Source organism: Otolemur garnettii, unplaced genomic scaffold (genome assembly GCF_000181295.1).
Source record: "Otolemur garnettii isolate 467f Iridium unplaced genomic scaffold, OtoGar3 scaffold00430, whole genome shotgun sequence".
NCBI classification, from domain to species: Eukaryota; Metazoa; Chordata; class Mammalia; order Primates; family Galagidae; genus Otolemur; species Otolemur garnettii.
The window spans coordinates 54,686-63,134 of NW_003852825.1; positions in this window are offsets into that span (position 1 = coordinate 54,686).

Genomic DNA, 8,449 nt, shown 5'->3' on the forward strand with positions numbered 1-8,449 from the left:
CACAGCTCACAGCAACCTCCAACTTCTGGGCTCAAGCGAGTCTCCTGCCTCAGCCTCCCAAGTAGCTGGGACCACAGGCGCTCTCCACAATGCCCGGCTATTTTTTGGTTGCAGCTGTCATTGTTGTTTGTCAGGCCTGGGCTGGATTCGAACCCACCACCTTAGGTGTATGTGGCTGGCGCCTTAGCTACTTGAGCCACAGGTGCTGACCCTTTTTAGGTACTCTTATCAAAAAATAGTGTCAAATTTTGTCAAAGGCTTTCTCTGCATCTACTGGGATGATCATTTTTTGTTTGTTTGTTTTTACTTCTGTTTATCTAGTGACTTATTTTTATAGCTATCCATATACTCAAAAGCCTTTCATCCCTTGGGTGAAACTCACTTGGTCAAGATGAATTTTTTTAATGTGTAGTTGAATTGTGGTGGTTAAAATGTTCTTGAGTATTTTTGCATCTATATTCATTGAAGATATGGATTTTATTTATTAATTATGTCCTTTCCTGTTTTTGGTATCAGGGTGATGTTTATTTTATACAGAGCGTTTAGAAGGGTTCATTCATTCTCAAAGTTACAAAATAGATTCTGCAACATAGGTACCATCTCTTCTTTGAAGGTCTGGTAGAATTATGATGTGAAACCATCTGGTCCAGCACTTTTTTGGTTGGAAATTTTTTCATGTTGTTTTAATTTCAGAGTTTGATATTGGTCTCTTTCAAGGTTCTATTTATTCCTAGCTTATTCTAGGGAGGTAGTGTGTATCCAGAAATTGGTCCATTTCCTTCACATTTTCAAATTTCTGGATGTAGAGATTTTTAGGGTATTCAGTAATGATATTTTGTATTTTCATAGTATTTGTGGTCACACCTACTTTTTGTTTCTGATGAAGCTTATTAGAGGATTTACTTTCTGTGTCTGATTAATATGGGCAATGACTTGTCAATTTTGTTTATTTTTCCATAGAATCAACTTTTTTGTTTCCTTAATCTTCTGAATGGTTCTTTTGCTCTAAATTTCATTTATTTATGACTGATTTGAATTATTTTGTTTTTCTGCAGGGTTTGAGATTGGATTTTTCTTCTTCCAGTTACTTAAGATGATCTATTACATTGATTTGTGGTTTTTCTGTTTTCTGGATGTGGGCTTCTAAGGCAATGAATTTACATCCTGGTACTCTTTTTGCCATATCCCATTGTTTTTTTGTAACTTGTAACCTCATTGTCTTTTTGTTCAAGGAATGTATTGATTTTCATCTTTATCTCCTCCTTGACTCAGAAATCACTCAGCAGTAAGTTGTTTAATTTCCAAGACTTTGGATGAGGAAATCAAATCTTTTACTGACAAGTAAACATCGAGGAATTTTTTTATACTAGATGAGTTCTTCAGGAAGTGCTCAGATCTGTACTATATACAGATCAAGATAATGGAGTCACAACAACATAATACTATCTGGAACCTAGAGGACAAAGCTTAGCCACCATGATAGTCTGAGTGACAAAGCAACAGAGTCTCACACAACAAAATAAACATAAATCAGGAGTAGAAGTCAAGATGGCTGACTTGAAGCAGCTTTTCCCAGAGGCTCTGGTCCAGAGGAAGAGATGTCAGACTAAGTGGACTTGGAAAAGCTAAAGGTGGGGAGTTGAGTACAGAGAGAAGAATGTGACATGCACATCATCCCTGCTAAGACAGGTTGCAAGGCCAAGAAAGAAGAAAAAAAGACAACAAAGATTAGGTATAGTGTTACTAGTCAGAAGGCACCCATTGTCAATAGGACAGGAGACCTGTCTCTCAAACAAGAGGTCTGCAGTGAGCATTCTGAAAATGATCTGGGGAGAAAGAACTGCTAACTTTACCTCACAGGAGAGAGCTGCTAAACCTCAGTCTTCCTACACTAAAGAAGTCCCATCTCTGAGTGTACGCCCCATCCTGTTTAGTACAAAAGTGAACAAATTTTCTCTACAATCCTGAGCACACAGCTCACCCTTCCCCCATTCTGGTTTCTTGAAGGTCTTCTCTGTGTAACGGCTGCAGTGTTTAGTGAGTTTTCTGAGAGGCGGGAGCATTGTGTGGATTGTTAAGCTATAGCACAGAAATAGTGGTGCCACAGTTCTAACTTTGTCAGGGAGAGGGGTGAACTTTCATGACTCCCTTTCCCACTAGGAAAGACCCTTCTCTAGCTCCCCCTGAGAATTCTCAGATAGATTTGACCATGGATTTTGGTTTTCTAGCTGCCCAGTGAGTCGCTGAACTCTTGCATGGGTGTTGCTTGTGCTGCCAGAGTGAGTTTGACTGGAACTCTCAGCCAGAGCTGTCCACCTGGTGACTCTTTGAACTCATTTGGGGGGGGGGGTGGTGTTGTTGTGCTGCCTGAACCAGTTTAACTGCAACATCCAGCCAGTTCTGTCTGTTTGGCAACTGTTTGAACTCATTTGAGTGGATGTTGCTTGCCCTGCCTATGTTTGACTGGAATTTTGGCCAGAGCTACCTACCTGCCAACCCTCTGAACTCATTTGAGTTGGTTTTGCTTGCACTGCCTGAGCATGTTCAACTATAACTCTTGACCAGAGCTGTCCTTGGATTCTTGCAATCCTGCCACTACTAACTACTTGTGGCTGCAGGTTCGCCATTTATCTTTGTTTGAGTGGCAGTTGCTTTGCAGTGGTGAGGAGTGGATTCAGCAGGTCTGTCTATGTACCCTCTTCCTCCAGAATTTTTTGGTGGTGCGTGAGGACACAAGTGTTTGTATCTTTGCCTAGAAAAGATTCCAGTGAAATAACATGACTCTTTAAGATTAGGTAGAGGTCAGACTAACATAAAGACAGAGTCAGGTTATGTTATCTCATCATGCTGACCATCAGACTCTTTACCTGTATCCCTGAAATAAACCTTTGCAAGCCTGTAAGGGAAATGTCAATCACAAGGCCTAGCTCATTGAAGAAGGGGTGGTTAGCTCCAGTTCCTGGGACCTCCTGATCCAGTCTCAACACACCAGTTTTAATTGCAAAATAGGTTAGTAGAGTGTTTCCTAAGGGTCCCCAATTAGATTATATTTGAACAATTATTAAGGGACAACATTTCATTTCAACTAAAAAGTTCAATTAATGTATTTTTTTAAAGGCTGAAAATACTCATAGAGAAAAACCAGTGGAAAAACTCTGACCACATAAAAAATCATATCAGGTCAACTCCCCCAAGAGATTACAAAGGAGATAAAACATAAAATATCAATAGAGAAATTGCTGAAATGTGAGAAATAGAATATAGAATATGCATGGCAAATATGATGACTAGAGAAGATGGAAATAGAAATTTAATAAACAGTCAAAAAGTTGTTACAAAAATTAATGAATTCAGAGATAAAGCACCAAAGATAGAGACATAATGAGGAAAAATAAATCAGAGCTTAAGGAATTGGTAAAGACATTCAAGGAGCTTTGAAACACAGCAGAGACAGTTAGTAATAGAAGTGAACAAGAATTAAGAATTTAAGAATTTAGGGTGGTGCCTGCGGCTCAAAGGAGTAGGGCACCAGACCCATATGCCAGAGGTGGGAGGGTTCAAACCCAGCCCTGGCCAAAAGAAAAAAAATTCAGGATTTGAAGACAATATTTTGAACTATATCAAATACTCAAAGAGGTGGAAAAAAGAGCAAAACCAGAATATTCTGTGACAGAGTTATGGGATCCTTGCCAAAGATCAAACATCTGAATTATAGACACTCCTGAAGGAGAATAGGATGGACCTAAAGGCACAGATACTCTACTAAAAGACATTATGGTGTAGAATGTCCTAAGCATTGTAACAGACACAGAAATTCAGATAGTAGCCAGCTTCAGAACACCAACATGACTTAATCCAAACATAGCATCTCGTAGGCACATTGTGAATAACTTTCCTAAAGTTAATATGAAGAATAAAATCCTGCAATAAGCCAGTCATAAGAAAAGTCTTACCTACAAAGATAAAAATATCAGGATGATTCCGATCCTTCAGCAGAAAATTTTCAAGCCAGAAGAAGGTGTTCATTGAACTTCAATGTTTATAAACAAAATAATATTCAGCCCGGGATCCTGTATCTTGCTAAACTGAATTTCATTTGTGATGGAAAAATAAAATACTTACTGACATGGAAATGTTGAGAAAATATGCCATAAGTAGACCAGCTGTACAGAAAGTACTAAGAATTATTCTTTATAATGACAAATATGATGGTCCACTACCAAGGTAATCTCACTCAGAAATTAATGAACAAAGCTTAGCTATCATAATGAAGAAAGGGATAAAATTAAGTTCTGGACCTCTGAAATACAAGATGATCAAAACTCCACCATATCTATGAATTCTCTCAAAAAATGTGAATGACTTAAATTTTCCTCTAAAGAGGCATAGGCTGACTTACTGCCTACAAAAGTTCAGGCCAGATATCCCATCTGTTATGTTCAAGAAACACACCTAACCTCAAAGAATAATACAAGATGAGGGTGGAGGGATTGAAAACAGTAATCCAGGTAAATGAAAATCAGAAAAAAAGTAGGGGTCACAATCCTATTTGCAGATACAATTTGGATTTAAGCCAACAACAGTAAGATAAGTATGGACACTACATACTTGTCAAGGGAAGCACACAACATGAAGAAATTTTAATAATTAACATTTATGTTCTCTAGCTGAATGCTTCTCAATTTATAAAGCAAACCCTCATTGATCTGAATAATATAATATCTTTCTGCACTTTAGTAGTTAGAGATTTTAACACCCCAATGGCAATAGTGGACAGATCCTCCATGCAGAAACTAAACAGAAATAATGGATTCAAACATGACCCTAGAACAAATGGACTTAACAGACATATACAGAACATTTTATCCTAACAAACCTGAATACACATTCTTCCCATTATTGCATGGATCACCCTCCAAAATTGCTTATCTCTTAAGACATAAGTCTACCCTTTGCAAATTTAAAAGAGTAGAAATTATTCCTTGTATCTTCTCAGATCATCATGGAATAAAAGTTGAACACAACAGCAACAGAAATCTTCATACTCAAATAAAGGCTTGGAAACTACATAACCTTATGCTGAATGACAGCTGGATCAAAGATAAGATTAAAAAGGAAATCATTAGATATATGGAACAAAATGATACTGAAGCCACAAATGTTCAAAACCCGTGGGATACTGCAAAGGCTGTCCTAAGAGAAAAATGTATAACATTAGACACCTTCATCAAGAAAACAGAAGGAGAGCAAGCCAGAAACCAAATGGACCATCAAAAACACCTGGAAAAGGAAAAACAATCCAAACACATCAGAAAAAGATAAAAAACCAAAATTAAATCAATTTAAGAATAAAAGAATCATTCAAAAGATTTGCAAAACAAAAATTGTTCTTTGAAAAGATTCATAAAATGAATCCCTTGTCCATAATAATGAGAAACAGAAAAGTAAGATCCCAGAAACAATAAATATCAGAAACAATAAAGGGGAAATTACATCAGATGACACAGAAAAACAAAAGATCCTCAACAATTGCTACAAAAATCTCCATCCCCAAAATGTGAACATGTAGAGGAAATAGATCAATACCTGGAAGCATGACACCTTCCTAAACACAACCAGAAAGAATTAGAAATTTTGGTTAGAACTATATAAAGCACTGAAATACCATCAACTATATAAATCCCCCCCAAAAAGAAAAGCCCTTGACTAAATGGTTTCATACCAGAATTCTACAAAATCTTCAAAAAGGAACTAGTTCCTATATTGTATACTCTATTCCAAAACAGAGAAGGAAGTAATTCCCAATAACATGTTCTAGGAAGCAAATATCACCCTGATCCCCCAAACAGGAAAAGACCCAACAAAAACAGAAAACTATATACCAATATCATTAAGGAATTTCAATGCAAAATAGTCAATAAGATCTTAGCAAGCAGAATAAAGCAACACATTAAAAAAATACATACACCTTTATCAAGTGGGTTTTATCCCAGGGATGCAAGTTTGCTTCAACATGTATAAATGCGTAAGTGGAATTCACATAAGAAAAAAAAACATACGATTCTGTCAATTGATGAAGAAAAGGCTTTTGATAATATCCAGCATCCTTTCTTGATAAGAACACTTAAGAAAATAGGCCTAGGAGTTTCTTGATTGAATCTTTGGGGTTTTCTAGGTATAAGATCATATTGTGAGCAAAGAGTGATAGTTTGACCTTTTTTTGGATAGTATTGATTTCCTTCTCTTGCTTGATGGTGCTGGCTAGCACTTCCAGTTCTATGTTAGATAGAAATGGACATAGTGGCAACCTTTTCTGGTTTCAGTTCCAAGTGGGAATCTTTTTAATTTTTCCCCATTTAATATGACACTGGCTGTGATTTTATTATATATGGCTGTTATAATTTTGAGGCATGTCCCATTTGTACCAATTTTGTTCAGTGTTTTTACTATAAAAGGATGTTGAATTTTGTCAAATGCTTTTTCTACATTTATTGAAAGGATCATATAGTCTTTGTTTTTCATCTATTTATATAGTGAATTACATTTATAGATTTGCACTTATTGCACCATCCTTTCATCTCTAGAATGAAACCTACTTGGTTGTGATTGAGTATTTATTTTAATGTGAAGCTGGAATCATCTTGCTATGACTTATTTTTAGAATTTTTGCATCTATATTCATAAAGGATACTGGTCTGTAATTTTCATTTGTAGTTGCATCCTTTCCTTGTTTTGGTATTAAGGTGATTTTGGCTTTGTAGAATGAGTTGGGGAAGGTTCCTCCCTTCTCTATGTTATGTAATAATTCCTGAAGTAAAGTGGCAGCCCCATATACCAAGGGTGGAGGTTCAAACCTGGCCCAGGTCAAATTGCAACAAAATATAGCTGGGTGTTGTGGCAGCCGCCTGTGGTCCTAGCTACTTGGGAGGCTGAGGCAAGAGAATCACCTAAGCCCAGGAGTTGGGGGTTCCTGTGAGCCATGTGATGCCATAGCACTCTACCGATGGTGATAAAATGAGACTCTGTCTCTATAATAATAACAATAATAATAATAATAATTCCTGCAGTATAGGTAGAAGTTCTTTTTAGGTTTGGTAAAGTTCAGGCATAAACCTATCTGGGCCAGAACTATTTTTGTTACAATATCTTTTATGCCTTTCTTTTTTGCAGTAATATATTTTTATTTGCTCTGGACAAAGCTCCTTGAAATCACATTTGCCTACAAATAAGAACGCCCTATATTGACTTAGCGCCCATAGCTAAGTGGTTAGGGTGCCAACCACATGTACCACGGCTGGTGGGTTGGAACCTGGCCCAGGCCGCTTAAACAACAGTGATAATAGCAACAGCAAAAAATAACTGAGCATTGTGGTGGGCACTGGTAGTCCCATCTATTTGGGATGCTGAGGCAAGAAAATTGCTAAAGCCCAGGAGTTGAGGTTGCTGTGAGCTGTGATGCCACAACACTACCAAGGGTGACATAGCGAGACTCTGTCTACAAAAAAAGGAGAAAAAAAAAGAATGCCCCATATAAATAAATAAACTAGGACTAAAGAAATGTTTAAGTAACCTGCTAGATTCAGTACCAAATAAATAAATAAAGTTGAATGGGCTGTGTTATGTTCTAGAATTACCAATGAAATGCATTGAAAATATGTTATTCATTTGACATCATACAGACAAAACATTTTATTTATGTAATTGGATTTTTAGCTGTTTAACTGGCTCTATTAGTATCTTTTTAAAGCAGCCAAATTCAGAAGCCTGTACCCTTTTCAAGGCCTTGTGTATTGGTGTATTCTGGCTTCAACACATAGTACTAAGAATCCTGCATGTTCTGATCACGCTCTGATATACTTCCTCCTGCACACACACACACACACACACACTGTTAAACACATACATGACAGTGCTCTTTCACACATTTTGCAATACATGGACTTAAGTTTTATGTAATTATGTAAATGGAACATCTTGCCAAATGTTTGGCTAATGAGGATGAGGTCCTGAGGGATAGCAAATTATGCTTTTATATATTTGAATGTAATCATATATTTTGTGGAGAGTTGTGCACAAAATAGATGCTACTTATTGAATGAATTATTGAAATGACACAAAAGAGCTGGATGATTGAGTAAAGTCGTAGATATTCTCAGATGTTGTAAATTCACATCTCAAAAGTGCTTGCTTCTGATTGTGTTCTAAGCATGGTGTTATAATTTTCCAGAAATTCTGAGAGTTTCAGGAAAAGTATAGCAAAGTATAGTGTAGTGATTATAGTGATTATCTTTTTGTGCAATAATTAATTTCAGAGGACATTCGTTAAGTGCTCATCAACATTGATTCATCCCCTTCTCTTTCTCAGCCATGGTGAAGTACCTCTTGAGTGAAGTAATTGTTTTATTTGTGTATTCACTGGGGAAAAATGCAAGGAGGCTCCAGGTGATAT